At 40.4% G+C, this 15,644-nt stretch overlaps 1 protein-coding gene across 18 annotated transcripts in view; it reads left to right on the top strand.

Moving 5' to 3' along the window:
- LRCH1 (leucine rich repeats and calponin homology domain containing 1) overlaps positions 1–15,644 on the top strand; it is a 236,316-nt gene that overhangs the window by 94,965 nt on the left and 125,707 nt on the right. The window contains exon 1 of one of the 18 annotated variants that reach the window (XR_006276508.1): positions 14,750–14,770. The exons of the other annotated variants lie outside the window; for them this stretch is intronic. The gene's annotated coding sequence lies outside the window, so the exon portion shown is untranslated. Of the gene's footprint in view, positions 1–14,749; positions 14,771–15,644 lie in introns of those variants that run through there. 18 annotated transcript variants of the gene reach the window in all.

Here is a 15,644-nt window from a genome sequence, read left to right as displayed (position 1 = left end):
CAGGGCAGGCAGGAAGCCTGCCTTAGGCCTGCTGCACTGATGACCGGACTTTTAGTGACATGGTCAGCAGTGACTGGAGCCACCAGGGTCCTTTTTTGACTGGGCAAAGTTGAAATGTCCCAGGTTGATTATCCATCCATTTCTATTAGTCTCCTTCTCGTATTAATCCCAGCAGTCAGCATTGTAGGAAATATTGCATAAAAAGCTACTTTATTTATGGATGACTGTTGCTTTAGTAGTGGTGTAGTTACCTTACTGTTGTGCTAGAAATACCCATGGTTTGCACATGCCTTACAGGTATTGTAGTTAAGGGCAATTGCTTTATATTTCTTGTTTAATCCTTGGACACATCTTTCAGTGCTGTAATCTAATTTGTGACATGAGATTAGAAACTGTGAAATTCCTTAATTTCCTTAAATCTTAATTTATAAATAAAAAAAATAAACACTGCATTTAAAAAATGAAGCAAATGTAAAGTAACATAGGGTTCTTGAATCTTGAAACCTGACATTTGTTTTTCACCTTTAATGCTCTCAGTGGGTTGGCTCTTGCTGTTTTTGAGTATGCTACACTGAATCCTGGCATGCAAACAGATCATCAGGGATATTGAAGTTGACAGTTCCCTAGGAGAAGCTCTTTGGGGCTGGAGCAAGGTATTCATAATGGAAGTATTTGGAATTCCCTATCACTTGAGATTAGGATAAACCTGCGTGTTGCTAGCTTTACTGAAGAATGTAACACATTTCTTGCCTATGATTTTCCTACTGCAGCAATGAGCACAAGATGATCTAGTGAGGTTTTTCTTGAGAAAACAAACCACAAAAATAGTCCCATTTGTGAAATCATTTTAAAATGAGGATTAAAGGCTAAAATCTGCTCCTGAGTTCTGGAAACTTCATTGCCAAACAGTCTCTGAGAAAACTCCTAATTTGACTGTGTTATTCCAGCAGCAATGGCCACTCCAGGGATGGCAATCACAGTAGTCAGCAAATTTCAGACTGATTTTTCTCATACAGAGGGCTCAAGTCTAATATTAGTTGCATGTCTTTTTCTTTGGTAAAATCCAGTAATGCGGTTGAGCACCCAAACATTCTAGCAGATTTTGAAAGTAGTGTATGTGGTAAATGTGTAAGACAGTGTTGTAGCTGTGTTGTTCCTAGGATAATATAGAGAGAAGGTGGATGAGATAATATCTTTTATTGGACAACTTTTATTGGACCAGGTAATTGATCCAATAAAAGATATTATCTTACCCACCTTGTCTCTTGTGAATATGTAAGACAGTGAAGCAAACTCATTATCCCAGACAACCTGAGTGAAAATTAAGACTCCATACAGTCTGATTCTGAAAAAGGATATAAAATACTTTTTACATGTTAACACAAAATTAAGCCTTTTCAGCAATTTGCATTATTAATCTATTCTGTGTTAATAGGCATTCCTGAATGTAATAAAATTGTTTCTGATTTAGTTGTATTCCTGTGTACAACTTGGTCCTATTTAGACTGTGGAAAATAATCCACCATATCTCTAAAGTTGTGCTTTTGGGAGCACTGTATGCATTGATATGACTTTCTGTGACAGGGTTCACTCCACACAAGGCCTTAAGGGGTAAATTAGGTCAATTAACCTTTAGGCTACACCTGGAGGAAAGCCAGGGACTGCTAAGCTAGGGTTGCCACCCATCTGAGTTCTACCTGGACAGCCCATTTTTTGGCTGTAGTGTCCAGGTGCCATTTATGGTTGCCAGGTGCCCTGTTTTCAGGCACTTGAACCAAAAGCCTGGTTACTGAGGGATGAGGGGGAGTTGCCATGTCATTAACCTGTGCCAGACCCTGTTCATCTGGGGCTACCTGCTACCTACAGGCAGGCTCCTTGAGATGATCCAGTGAGTGATGGGGAGGGAGAGTATGGGGTGGGGGTGTTGAAGGAAGAGGTGGCCCCGGGACCTTGAGGAAGAGGTAGAGAAGGGAGTGGGGCCTTGAGTGAAGAGGTGGAGAAGGGGCAGGTCCTTGGGGGGAACAGGCAGGGCCTCAAGGGGTCCAGCTACCAGCAATTAGAAAGGTGGAAATCCTGTGCTAAGGCCTAATTGCGGATGAAGTCCAGCTGCGGGGAGCTGGGCTGGGTTTATAAAGACAGGAAATTGGCCCCAGAAAGGGGGAAATAGTCTGCAGCCACTCCCTGGGAGAAGGGAGGTATGTTTGGGGTCTCCAGTGCTAAGTAGCCTGCAGCTACTCCCTGGAGGAAGGTGTTTGGACTGGTAAATCTGGAGAGGAGAGGAGCCAGAAAGTAGAGCTGAGAAATAGGAAGGAGTCCAAGAGAAGTGCAACCTGGTCTGGGGAAAGCAGGCCACCGTTGCTAGAGAGAGGTCTCCGGCCTAGAACCTGGAGTAGAGAGCGGGCCTGGGTTCTCTTACTAATCACAGGAGTAGTGGCATAGCCAGGGCGGTGAAGGGAAGACTGCTGTTTATGTAGGAGGGACTTTGATAACCTAGAAGGGGAGTACTATAGTGACCTGGCTGGAGGGCTGAGTCACAAGAAGGAGCACCCTGAGTCCTAGCAAAAGAGAGAGACCACAGGGTGAGGAACTAACAGAGAGGGGCATCAAACCTGGAATCAGAGCAACCTAGAGAAGGCACTTCAGGGGTGAGTGGAGCCTGTAACATCTTTTTAGGATTATTTTTTTAATGACCCCAGAATGCTACAATTTCATAATATAAAGCATTTATGGTAGAATTTAATAGAGCTGTCTGTTTTAAGGTTTTATTCTGGTACCCATCACTGTAGTATCTGAACATTCTTATGTTGAAATAAATAGCAGTAATAAAGTCCATTAAGGTTTTGGATCTACTCCCTTTCCAAGGTAAAAATGCCACTTGGGTGATTGATTTATTTGGGTTAGTTGATTTTTTTGTTATAGGCTTTTATTTTGAATTTTGGGGAGGGTGAGGAGTATGCCTTTCTCCTTTTCTGAGCTTTCATCCGCTATACATGCATGATGGCTAAAACATCAGGAATATTTTGAAACATTGTATGGCCTGTAACAAAAGAAATGCAGTGCTTGTTAAAAACTTGCACCACAGATAATATAGTTTTCATCTGAGTAATTCATGAAATTCCACAGATTTGCTTTCTTTATTGTAAAATAGCTCATTTATATCAATTTTAAACTTTTTCCCCTCTGGCTAATATAAGATGATGGAAAATTCCCAGGACTTCTGATAATAAATTTTCTATGATTTAAGGCATTTGTAAACTCTTAATATACCTTGTAAATAACTTAAAAATTCATTTGTTTTAAAAAAAATTGTTAGTGTTCCCACAGTGTGACTTAGAAATATATATATATATATTTTGTATCACCAGAATCTCTCTCTCAGTCCCATCTTGGCTGAATGCAAATTTTTGAGACTTCAGGCATAAGTAGATTCACAGACAATTTACTCTTTGTTCCTACTATGTTGAACTGAAAGAAGAAAAATGAGCAAGGTTTTTTTTTTTCTGAAAAATTTGTCTGCAGAATTATATATGGTTTCATACACTGTATTGCAGACTGCCAATCTCTGCCTATTTGAGTATTTTGTTATATTGCCTCTTGTAACTGTAGCAGATGAACAACTTGTGAAAATTAATAATAAAAAAATTCCTTTGGATTAGGTGGTAGCAAATTCTTGACTAAAACCATTCCATAGTCCTTGACAGCTCCTATGAAAATCCTATCTTGTGCTAAGTAGTCTCAGCAGTCTCCCCCTTAGCCAACAGTTTAATTGCTCCCATGGAATGTAATTTGTGGGATATCGGTGTCATGGAGGAAGGGTGTCTCTCAGATAGCTAAAGCCAGTCCTATTGAGGACTTCGAATATCAGGAAAAGAGACCTGGAATTGGACCATGTATTCAGTAAGGAGCTAGTGCAGGTCTTAGTCTTTCTTACAGTCAGCTTCAGCCAGCTTTCCTTCCAGGGGCTGGTTTCAATGGTGCATTCAAAGCTTGGAGATGGTTTGATATAGGAGATGTAGAGCTGGGTATTGTTTACATATGTTGTGAGCACTTCAGCCTGTGTTGTCTCATTAGGTGCCTCAACATCCTTAATATAAATGTTGAATAGGATGGGGCGGAAGTTTGAGCTTTGTGGTCCTCTGCATTTGATGTCTTTGAAGATGGGAAATTACTCATAATGACCCACTGGGTTCAGTCTGCGAGGATGCTCTCAGTGCTTTAACTTGCTACAATAGCTAACTAACCCAACACTGGAGCAGTACATCTGTTACTCCTGGGGGAATTGTGCACTGAAAAATTCTGCAACAAAAAAATAAAAATTCTGCACACAATATGGGATGTAAATTGCTGGGAAGGAGCCTCGGTGTAAACTTGGAGGGTTGTTGGGTATGGGTGGGAAATTATGTTTTTTTTGGAGGGCGGGGAGGGATTGTTAGGGAGCTTCCTCCATGCAGACCCTGGCTGACCCTTAGCCTCTCCCATTCAGTCAGGCACATCTGCCCCATCCCCATGTGTCCTTGCACCCCCACCCAGAAACCCATTCCCCCCATCCCCATGTGGCCCTGCAGCCCCTCTCCCTGTCCCCATGTGTCTCTATGCTCCCAATCAGCCACCCCCTTACCCTTTCTCCATGTGTCTCTGTGCCCCCACTGAGCCACCTCCCCATCCCCATGTGACCCTGCAGCCCCTCCTCCATCCCCATGTGGCTCTGCACCTACCTCCCCCCCGTGGCCCTGTGCCTCCACTCCCATTCAGCCCCTGCCCAAGTCTGCCCTCCCCCACTAGTCCTTATGAGCCCCATCTGACCCCCCAGCAGCCCCACACTGTCTGTCTCCCCATATCTGTCTCCTAACCTGGCCCGACAGGCACTGTGAAGAAGGCAGGTTCTTTCTCTTCCCTAGCTGGCTGGGAGCTGCTGCTCTGTTCTATCACCACAGCGCCCTCTGGTCGGCAAAGGCAGAACTGCAGCAACTTTCCGGCAGAAGCTTTTTTCTGCGTAAAAATTAAAAATATGTATGGCTCATTAATTATGCACATGCATAGTGGTGCAGAATTCCCCCAGGAGTAATCTGTTAATTCCCTTATCAAAATTAATTGCTTACTAAGGAATATGAAAGTTAAGAGGTCCTCTTATGCCTTCCCCATGGGAAAAACTGTCTGACAGTCAGTTGACTCGGTGAGTTTCATATCACAAATTTCTAAAGATCATCAAATGGCAATGTGTATGGATCTCCTAGCCTACTGATTCCTGAATATCTAAAGAAGGAAATCACATGGTTCTAAACGGCATTTCAATGAAGGCCCTGTGCTTCCACAGCAGTTCCTACCCATATTCTTTATGTCAACATAGCTCCCTCAGGAACCATGCTTCCATGGGTTCTCTACCACCAGGTGCTCCAAACCATCTTACACTCATTCCTCTTGAGGGGGGAAGATAGTGTGTAACATGCCAATATCTATGCTGTAGATTTCTTGCAGGCGTATTTCTCTCCACCCAGCCAACCCAGACTTGTGTAGTAGTTCTTTTGGGCAGTGGGGCTTCCACGGGCTCCAAGGGAATGGGAATATACCATATAGACATTCCCTCAGTACCTTCAATGGCATCAGGGGCTTTTATGACCCCCCCCATTCTTTTTTGTTATCCTTCACTTCACAGAAGAAGGGAGCAATAGGGCCTTAGTGATTTACGTTCAAACCAAATGCTTCCACTTGTTTAAATATTTGGCCTTTATCAAGGTGTCATAGGACATCATGTTATCCATAATATTATTATTGCTGCATGCTTTGAATACTGGGTGTAGTGTACTGCCTGGGAGGAAGTGTAGAATATACATCTGTTGTACTTGCTTTGGCAATTCTTATTGGGGGGGGTACAGGGAAGTATGCAGTAGAAAAGCAGCATGTTTAGCAGTTTTTAAAGTTTGTTGAAATAAAGAAGTATAGCACATGCGGTGGGTTATAAGGTCAGGAAATGGGAGTGTGTAAAACAGTATATCAAGGTGTTGGTAAAAGATAAATAAACCATTAGAATGTGCCAATTGCCTTAAATAGCTAGATTTTTTGATAGCTCAGTATTTGCAAATACCTAGGGAATACCTCAATAGTGAATTAAAGTTCTGTAGTTATATTATCTAAGGCAATATTGGGAAAACTTTTCAGCATGGCCACTGTACAGCAAAACTTTCTATAGGATTGTTATCTTAACAGAATTCAGTATATTAATTTGCTGCGATAATAGTTATAAATGGAGGTGATTTGCATCAGATTTTGAAAATCATTGTATGAAATAATAGGCTCACAAAATGAGTTCTGGGTAGTTGAGTTTGACTTTGCATATGTTTTTAGCCCTTCTTCTGCCCTATCCCTCACTTCTTTAAAAGCAAGTTGCATTGTTATATATTAATGAATGCTGGCGTAACATACTAGTCTAGTGTGTGAGATCAGGACTCCCTCTAGCAGATGGCTCCAGTGACTGATTATGCAGTGTGCACTTCTCAGAGCTCACTTTTCTTTTTTCTCACATGGAAGAGGCCTGTGGTTTTGGTGTTGAGGATTCTGAATTAGATCCCTGTTGGTCACTATTGTGGTTTGTTACATTGGTGAGTGGTAAATTAGGTTTGTCAATATAAAGCTGAGCTTCACTGGGAAATTACTATTAAACTGTCCGAATATCACTGGTTAACTTAATCACTCACCCTTGCCATCCACATGACAGGATGTTGGATGGCAGCAGATGGAACAAGGAGGAATGAAAGAGCTCATTTTCTATTTCCAGGGCCAGGGAGAGAGTGTACTGAGTTGTTAACATGCTAGTTCACATCATTATTGGGGGAGGGATGCAAAAATTAGGTCTGTGAAACGATTAAAAAACAAATTGTGATTAATTGTGATATTAAGCCACAATTTATTGCAATTTTAATTGCACTGTTAATGATAGAATACCATTTATTTCAATATTTTGCAATGTTTTCTTCATTTTCAAATATTGATTTCAATTATAACAGAATGCAAAGTGTACAGTGCTCACTTTATATTTATTTTTATTACAAATATTTGCATTTGTATGTGTGTGTCAGGGAGAAGTGTGTGTGTTGTGGGGTGGGGGTGGGGTCGGGGGGAATGTGTATGCATTGGGGGAGCACTGTCTCTTTAAACAGAGCACTCAGGACCCTGAATGTTTTTCAGGCAGTGGCAGATGCTGTCTGCAGCACTCGCTCCTGAACCAGCAGCAGACAGGCTCCCGTTGTTCCCCAACCCCAGCTCAGCAGTGACAGGGTACATGAGAGGGGGGACACCCCAACATCAGTCCCTTTGCCCCCGCTCTGCACAGCAGACAGGAGGCAGGCTTCTGGTCCGGAGCAGCTTGCCCAGAGGTGGCTCCATGGGGAAGGAAGCGGGAGCAGCAGTGGAGCAGGTCAGTGGGAGGAGGCACATCCCTGCCCTGGAGGCATGCAGCAACATGCCTCCTGGGCGGCGGCGGCCCCCTTCACCCTCCTCTAAAGCCAACCCTGTCCTGTGGGGAGGGGGGGAGGGTGCAGGTAGTGGGGGGGGCCAGGCTCCTCTCTGCCCCCAGAAGGTGTTTAACCAAATTGCCTGCAGTCTCTTGTCCCTGGCTGTCTCCTGCTTGCTGCCACAGCCAATGCCTCCCCACCCAGCCGCCACCACGTCCCATCTCCAGAGGTGTGCGATTAATGCTTGTTTAAAAAAAAAAAGCAGCATTAATTTGTTTTGAGTTAATCGCATACATTAACTGCGATTAATTGATAGCCCCAGCAAAAATGCTGTATTCTTTCTTCTGAAATTTGCTCCATCAGTGGTATGGATTTACATTAACTGTGACAGTGAGGCTAATATTTTCAAAGTTAATTCTTATATTAACTATAATATGGGGAGTGACCACAATACAGAACTTTAGGAAGTGTGCATGAATTAGCAGAGTTACTACATAGTCTTATTTATGTGACCCTGTCCAAACTCTTGTTATGACATGTCTAAAATTTACATAGCTAGCTCTGTGGAATGTTCACCTTGTCTAATTATTCTGCAAGCCACTTTCACGTATTTGAGCACAGTACGAACAATACATTACAGTGTTGTCAATCAGTATTTGTACCTTGGTGGGCATACGGGATTACACCAGTGATGGTTACCTTCCAGAGATCAATCCTGGGGCCCAAGAGTTGTCAATGTGCCCTTTTAAAAATAAATAAATAATTTTGTTTTTTTGTTCTGTATTAGTAACTTTAGCTTCAACATTACATTTTTTTCTCGTATGAAATCAGAAGTATATTTTAAAACTCTTACCACCAAGCCTGCCGGAATGCAGCCCTTTCTATACATCTTATTTTCTTGGTCCTTCAATATTTGTTATAATAATGTCTATCAAACAAAATGTTTTCTTTAGTTGACTCAAATGGAAGTCATTCTTCCCACTTTTTCATGACTACGATGACATCACTGGAAGTGCCATGATTGCTAGTTGCCATTCATACTGTAGGACACTGTGCAGACGTAGTTAACTCCTTGACTCTAAGGGCAGGTCTACACTACAGTAGGGATCGACGCTCTGAGATTGATCCACTGGCGGTCGATTTAGCGGGTCTAGTAAAGGCCTGCCAAATCGACTGCAGATCATTTTCCAGTCGATCCCTGTACTCTATCCCCGACGAGAAGAGTAAGGTACGTCGACGGGAGATTTTCTCCCATCGACCCCTCATGGTGTAGACCCCGCGGTATTTCAACCTAAGGTATGTCGACTCCAGCTACATTATTCACGTAGCTGGAGTTGCGTAGCATAGGTCAACTTACCGTGTTAGTGTAGACATAGCCTTACAGAGACAGGAAATAGTTGCAGAGACTGAGGCTATGGCTACACTAGAGCTTACAGCTGTAAGCTGTCTAATGTAGCCACTCTAAGCAGATGGGAGAGAGCTCTTCCATCGACTTTAATTAATCCACCCCCAGTGATCGACATAGCGCTGTCCACACTGGCGCTTAGGTTGGTGTAACTTATGTCGCTCAGGGGTGTGAATAAGCCACCTCCCTGAGCAACATAAGTTATACCTGCATAAGTGGTAGTGTATACATAGCCTGAGACAAAGCATAAAGCCGCATTAGATTATAGCAGCATCAATACTAAGTTTACTTCTATAATTATATTACTTGTTAAATATGCTATCCAAACCTCCTGCCTTTCTGCCATTAATGAAAACTCATAAGCCTGATCTTCAGGTTATATAGCTTGCCTTAAGAGTTATGCCATGCTAATATTTTCCTAAAGAATGTGTAACATTTGTTTTTTGGAGGAGGATAACTTTCAATACAGTTTGGGAAAAAAAATTGTATATGGGTATAGGATGGAATTAAGCAGCTTCTCCACACAAGAGCATCTCCTGGTAGTTGATCACTTGCTTTCCTTGTCAGGAAAAAGACTGATGGGATATGACAATTCATTACTTAATTGTTGTTGTTCTAACCTGTATAAACTTGTTTTTATTTCCTTCAGTATATCCTATGATTGCTATGAAATATTGAGTCACTAATTTGTCACTTTCGACAAACAAAAAATAACCATATAGCAGCACTTTGATAATCATACAAGAGAAATTTAATGTTAGAATTTTTAATGCAAGATTAGCTCTTTTGACATAGTTTTGTTTTGGTTACTGTAATGGAAATGAAGTTTACATTGTATACAAATTCTTTAGCAGCTCCTTGAATGAGGTTTTATCTAGTGATGGTTTATTTGTATTGCAATTACACTCAAAAACCCCAATCAGGGTTAGTATTCCATTGCAAAATTGTGCAAACAAAGGTAGACGTAGTCCCTGTCCTGAAGACCATTAATAATAATAATAATAATTTATTCATTTATTAATTTGTTACAGTAATACATGGTCCAAGAACACATTGTGCTAGACACTATATAAGTACATCATAAAAAGGCTTCCAAGAATTTACCTTATTTTCTAATCTGCATTAGCTATTTTCTTTTTATTGTTGCTTACACACAGTCAAGGAAGTATATTTTAGGTACTATATTAGATTCTTGTCCAGTTTCCAGCTTAGTACGATACTGTTTCTCATTCAAGAACAGAATAATTGCAACAAAATTATGCTAACTGTTTCACGATAAAGATTCTACCTAGTGCTTTTCTAGTGTGACTTGCTTATTTTTTTGCATTTTACTTTATTTTGGAGATTTAGCAAACTGGCTTTTGGCAGGCGAAAGACTCTTTGAAGCCAGAAGCCATTTGAAAATCTCTTGGCATCAGCTACAATGAATTATTCGTGTACATCAATTAAAAAGCTTAAGAAGCTGCTTCATGATTATTATTTTTCTATTTTAAACCATTTTATATTTATGTACATATAGAAGTGGTCCGCTCAGGTGAAGACTACATGCGTAGGTGCTGGGGGTGCTGCCGTGCCCCTGGCTTGAAGTGGGTTTCCATTATATATAGGGTTTACAGTTTGGTTCAATGGCTCTCAGCACCCCCACTAAAAGAATTTTTCCAGCAACCCTGACAACATGTATGGTCTTGGTAACTATTAAATACACTTCTTTACTTTGGCAGCCATTGAATGAACCACAAATCATGGAACAATTTGTGTTTTATTTTTCACCTTTTGACAACTTGTGCCCTGTAATCCTTGTAATATTCCAGTTGATTGTGCACAGCTGCCTCTCTCTCCCCCTCCCATTAGTGAAAGCTTGGATCCAGTAACTTTCTTTTTTATTTTCACCCACCTGGAGACTCATTCTTCTAGCTGCTTTCTGGACTTCCACTGAGTGAGGGTGTTCTGAGGGCAGTGATATTTGGAAACAAGTGGGGCTTGGGAGTTACAGACAGAGAAGAGGTTTGTGAACTGGTTCCTTTTTTATTTCTTATACAGAAAAGGTATTTTTGGAAATTCTTAGAGTGCTTAAAATTTTAAGGTGTACATTTTAAATAATTTTTTGCAAAAGTTTTCTGAAAAGTTTGTCAACTGTGGCATGAACAAAAGGACAAGTGTGCTATAACATTTATATTGAAATTTATTTGAGGTGCCATGCAAATTCACTTGAGGCTGAACCACTCATGGGTACTGGAATCCTCTAAGCCAGAATCTTTTATTCCCATCCAAGAAAAACACTATTAACAGATCACATCATCATGGAATCTACATTTATGGATTACCCAAAGGATATAATAATAAAATAAAAACTGGTAGCACAGTACCACTAAATATAAAAGTAATTAAGCACTTTGCAAGAGTTTCTACACAGCCACAGATATTAAAAACTTGTTTTATTTGTTTATTGAGGTAGTGTTTTTAACTTGTGTATATTATTCCTGTGTTCTTCACACCATCAGTTTTTAAGAGATGGGATTTTTTAATTTTCACATGGAAAATTTCCAAGGACAGGGAATGGAGGATTTGGTTTATTATTATATCAAATTGGTACATATATAACAGAGCAGCATTCCTTAAATATTGCATTGTGGTGTCACAGCGACGAGACACAGCTCTAAATTAGTGGACCCCCTAATCTAGTGACAAGACTCTCTGTATCCTATACGTAGCCACAATTGGGACTAAAAGGAATTTATGTTCTGTAGGCAGGAGCTGTGCCTGATGAATCAGTGGACATTTTTCTTTGTCCACATGCATACATTTGCTAAACTAATTTCATGTGACAGTTGCTTTTGCTTGTCTGTCTTGTGACTTGAACCTGGGTTCCAAGTTAAGAGTGCTGTCAGCAGGCCCAGCTGACAGCAGTAATATTTCCATCATTATTTCCTGTCAATGTATGCTCGGTTGAGGTAAACAACAATAAAAGCCATGCACCTTAACAATTAAGCAAATGTACAATTACATGATGATGACCACCCAGCAGCATGAAATAATTATGTGCGGATGTGAAACTTATTAGCTAATAAGTCCAAGTAATAAAGTTCCTTTCACCTTTGCAGAAACATATTGTCAACCTTCCCCAAAACCCTGCCTAGTTTTGTTTGTAGGCATGCAACCCAAGAAGACAGAATGTTAGTAATTAAATACAACTGTCAGCTGAGCAGCACACTTCATCTCAAGGGAAGGACTTTTAGAATTTGTGCTGACAAGTTGAATTGCAACTGTCAACAGATATTTCCTGAAGAAGGCCTGTAGGTTTAATACACTTATTCTGTGCTTTCTCCTTTTTAGTGTGTTTGTGTATACACTCGCATATGTGATTTAGTCCTTTCTTTTGTTTTGTGTTGTGGCCATGATTCATTTAGGTGACAATAAAAGACATAAAAATACCAAAATGTTGTATGACTTTATCCTTCAGTTGTGATAACAGAAGGGTATAACAAATGTTTTCACTTTCTCTTTTGTATACATAATTCACCATATACCTAATTATGCCAAGTACAACAGGAAGGCTTTTGTTTAATTCTGTTGTCAGCTGTGTTAGTATGAAGAACATTTCTTAGATTAATCCTTGTTCTCAGAAGCTTTAACATAGTTAAATCCATATAGAAAATAACATTAATCAAAAGGTTAATTTCACTCTTAAGACAAAGTATGAAATGTGTGGTAAGAATTTATTAGCATTTCCTAGAGTTACAATGTTTACCTTATGGACTAATGAAAATATATTGAAAGAAGGCAGTTACCCACTACATACTAGCAAGTTAGTTTCATAACCACCTTAGTGAAATCTAGCTTAATTTTCTTTGACTGCCATTTTTTTCTTCAAAAAAAATTAGTTACAGTTGAGCAGCATACATGATTAAATGGCCTCAAATCATCTGTTAACTTGTCAACATGCAGGTCTTGCATGTCTAAAACTGATATAAATTAAGTGTATATGAATTAAAATGAATTCTTAACACAGTGATACTCAGAACACAGTGGTTCAGGAGCCAAATTAGGGATCAACATTACCCAAAAGAGTCACAGTAGTGTGAATTCATAGTTACATTTATGATAGTACTATTCATATTTAAACGGTATGACGGGAAATATTTAGTTCATATATCTTTATAATTCTCACAGCAGATAAATTAAAAACTTAACTTTATTGGTTAATAACACAGTAAAAGCATCCTGATTGGTTAATAATTAAATCACAGTGTTTTAATATTATGAGCTACAAAGAGCCGCAGGAGACACGTTAAAGAGCCACTTGCAGCTCATGAGCCTAAGACAGTCTAAGTATCACTGTCTTAACATATAATTAAACAGCCAGGGTAAAATGGTTGAGTCTAAAATTTTAATCTACTTAGGTTGTTATAACTTTCTGTGGACTGTCCTCCAAATTTGAAATGTTTGGTTTTCCTACCTGTTTTCATGAAAGATGCTGATGAACAGATAAGGAAACAAGCAAAAGAGGGCTCTTTTGTTATAACTGTTTCACATGCATATCTGTGATACAGAGAATAGCGGATAGAGGGGGAGATTTTGTATTCATACATTAATAGTTCCTTTCCTCTCTTAAAGCAGTTTATGTTGTCGTCTTATAATGCACAAAAGTCTTTTCAAAATAAAAAACAGTATTGCTTGCCTGTGAGATGTTTCTTTTATTGGCACAAGGTGTGGATAATCACATTTTGAAATAGTGACAAAGCCTCAAATGACTTACACAGGCTATCCCAAGCCAGTACAAGTTGCAGTTTTATACCACACCACCATTTGCCCCGTTTTCTTTAGAAAGATTATTGTACAAATTTTTTTTTTCGTATTTTATACTTCCGTTGTTCTACTTTATCATGCAGCTGTAAATTTGGTTTGCTCTAGTAACCATGAGTTACATGCTCTGATTCTGCTACATGACATTTGAAGAGTAGCTTATTATGCAAGTAATCCCATTGATTTTCATGGCTGCAGAAATAAAGAAGTTATGTAATGGTTGTCATGACTATATAATGTAGGTAATCTAAATATATTTTAACAAATGCATTATTTGGTAGGTCTAAATTGTGGCAGGAATTTTTATTTTAAAATATACTTTCATGGGTAGTTTCCTTATCAATAAGAGAGGTTCTTCTGACTAAATTATGTCCTCAGTGATGCTTGTTGTGCTGATAAATTCCATGTATTAAAATGTTAATAATATAATATTATGCATATCAGTGATTTAAGGCCTGAATTTGAGACATGTCAAGCTGCAAATTGTGTGAGCCTCTCACAAAGGAGTTTTTGGTCTTGTACCTGCAAGGTAGGCAAGCTGACCATGAACGGCTGCTGAGTTTTGACAACTAACTTTTTTATTACATGATATGCTCAGTAATTCATATTATGTATATCCTTGTCTTCCCTGTATTCCATGATTCTGCAGTCACATAATTAGCCCTGAAATTTACTTGCTCCAGAATTGTTCATTAGAATGTCAGCTTTAATTAAAATATTTCTAGCCCTTATGGTTGTGGAGATCATCTTGAACATGTGGAGAGAGTGAAAATTGATGCTGTTACATCTCTTGAAAAGTGCAGTGGCTGAACTGCTACATTCATCTTACACAGAGGCTTGAAGACTCCACAATTCTGTGGCTGCAAAACTTTGGCTGTTTTCCAAGATCCACAATTCTGTTGTTTGGAGTTGGAGTTAGTACTTGGTTTCAACCAGGCACCCAGCATTCTGCTAGCTGCCTCCCTGTCTGGCAAGGATATGCTTTCAGCTGCTTCTCTGTCACCAGCTTTTCTTACATGTTCCCTACACTGTTCACTGAGCTGGAGAGCACAGGGTTGGATCAGGGAGTCAGATCTAGACTCCAGATTGGAGGCAAGAAGCCTAGGCTGACCAGGTAGGCTGGCTGGAGAAGAATGGAGCAACTGAGGCCTAAGGACAAGCTGGTACAGGATGCAAGCTCCACTTTCACTGGCACATGGAGGGAAGGAGATTTTGTGCTGGGCCACTTGGACAACATTGTTCATACAGTTATTTAGCACTTAGACCTATAAGTGGGGGAAAAAATTAAAAACAGAAAATAAAACGTTACTCCTGGGGGAATTCTGCAGCACTGCACAATGCAGAATTTTGCACAAATTAACATTGTGCGTGCAGAATTTCCTTTCCCCCACAGAAATGATCTGCAGTGCTGCTAGATGCCACCTGTTGGACTGGAAGAGCCCAGCTCGCATATAGAAGACACTGCTGGCGGCGGGGGGGAGCTAGAGGGTTTCTGGCAGCTGCAGTTTCCAGCATGCCTTGAGGGAAGGAGAGGGTGGTGCAGAGAAAACTCCCTGCAAGCCTGGGACTGAGAATCAGGCTGTTTGTCCCTCTGGATGGGTGTCTGGACCGGGGGGCGGGACCCGCAGCTGGGCTCTGGAGGGGGAGGGGTACGGGTATCTGGGCCCCTGGCTGGGCTCTGGGGTGGAAAAGGGGGCAAAAAACCGACTGAGTTGTTGTTGGGGTTTTTTAACTCTGGGAATCATTAAGAATGGGATAGATAAGGGCAACAAAAATGATTAGGGGTATGGAAAGGCTTCCGTATGAGGAGAGATTAATGGGACTGGGACTTTTCAGCTTGGAGGAGAGGACTCAGGAGGGGATATGATAGAGGTCTATAAAATCATGACTGGTGTGGAGAAAGCAAATAAGGACGTGTTGTTTTCTCCTTCTCATAACACAAGAACTAGGGGTCAGAAAATGAAATTAACAGGCAGCAGTTTTAAAAC

Source organism: Dermochelys coriacea, chromosome 1, assembly GCF_009764565.3.
Source record: "Dermochelys coriacea isolate rDerCor1 chromosome 1, rDerCor1.pri.v4, whole genome shotgun sequence".
NCBI classification, from domain to species: domain Eukaryota; kingdom Metazoa; phylum Chordata; order Testudines; family Dermochelyidae; genus Dermochelys; species Dermochelys coriacea.
This window is presented reverse-complemented; position numbering and strand designations above follow the sequence as displayed.